This window comes from Calidris pugnax, unplaced genomic scaffold (assembly GCF_001431845.1).
Source record: "Calidris pugnax isolate Ruff unplaced genomic scaffold, ASM143184v1 scaffold22, whole genome shotgun sequence".
Lineage (NCBI taxonomy): Eukaryota > Metazoa > Chordata > Aves > Charadriiformes > Scolopacidae > Calidris > Calidris pugnax.
Window position 1 is genome coordinate 1,548,704 of NW_015090763.1, and position 1,267 is coordinate 1,549,970.

Below are 1,267 nucleotides of genomic sequence, written 5' to 3' on the forward strand. Positions count from 1 at the left end.
TGCAGACATCCACCAAATGTTTTCATCAGCTCCCCAAACAAATGTCACAGACATTGCCAAATTTCAGTTCACAGGAGAGAAAATGAGTGTACTTTATATTATTCGCTTATATTCAGGGAAACGGCGCTGGTGTAATTATGCCTGAATAGCTACAGGGGTAGGGAAGGCCTAAATAAATGTATTCCTAGACAATTGGAGTAACGAGTTTTAATTAGGTTTGCAGCTTCTTCCAGTTCCATTTTGCCAGTGTTGCAACTCATGGTCTTTGAATGGGGGCAGGAAATAAACCTGGTAAACATGTTCTACAAACACCTTGTTGACCTTCAGCAGTTACATCCTTAGCTACTGCAGAAGCATTTGTTTAAGGGTAATTTGATCACGGGAGTCCTCCTGGGGCTACTGCTGCTACAGGTCTTGAAAGGGGTCTGGCAGGGTTTATTTGTGTCACTTGTCAGGGTTTCCTCTCCCGGGAGTCCCAATTACAGTGGCGTCAGGGAGGTATAAATTTAAATCTCCAGGCTCCGCGCGTCTCCGCAGATGAACTCATTGGTGCCTACCAGAACCCTTCCCATTATAAAATACCACGTAAAACGACAGAGACCTTGGACCACTGAGAGCAGGAAAAACAATAAACATCCCACAGAGAGGAAATGAATTTCCCCCCCCCCGGGTCCACCTTCCCCTTTTGCTCCCTCACATAATAACGGTGAGTGTTTGGATTGCAGGGGGCTGCCGGGGCCACGGCTGAGAGAAGGAGGGAGAAGCGAAGGCAGCAGAAATGGAGATTTTGTACTTACCAAAGCAAGTTATTTTTCAGCCTGCGCTCAGCTCTAAAGTTCACCACTGAATTATTAAGTGTGGCAGGCTTAGAATCTGCTTCAGCAAATAACAGCTGTATTTCTTTGGGAAAGCATGGAAGCCCCAAATTTGGGACTGTGGGAAAAGCGGAGCACCTCCAGTATATGGACTGGAGCCAGCCACCTTTACACCATCCACAGGAGGTGGTCCATGGTCCAGAGTTCTTCACTTTTTGTCACTATCCTTCCCCATTTTTGTGGGCTGGTTGTCTCTAGTCTCAGCCCAGCTGCCACATGGTGGTGGGAAAAGAGATAATCTTGGAGCAGGCCGCAAAAGAAGCAGACCAAATAGATCATAGAATCTAGACTCACATGGAGATTCCTCCTCTAAAGCAAAGGTTAGGATTAATGCACCAATGGTAAAAAAAAAAAAAAAAAAAAAAAAAAAAAAAAAAAAAAAAAAAAAAAAA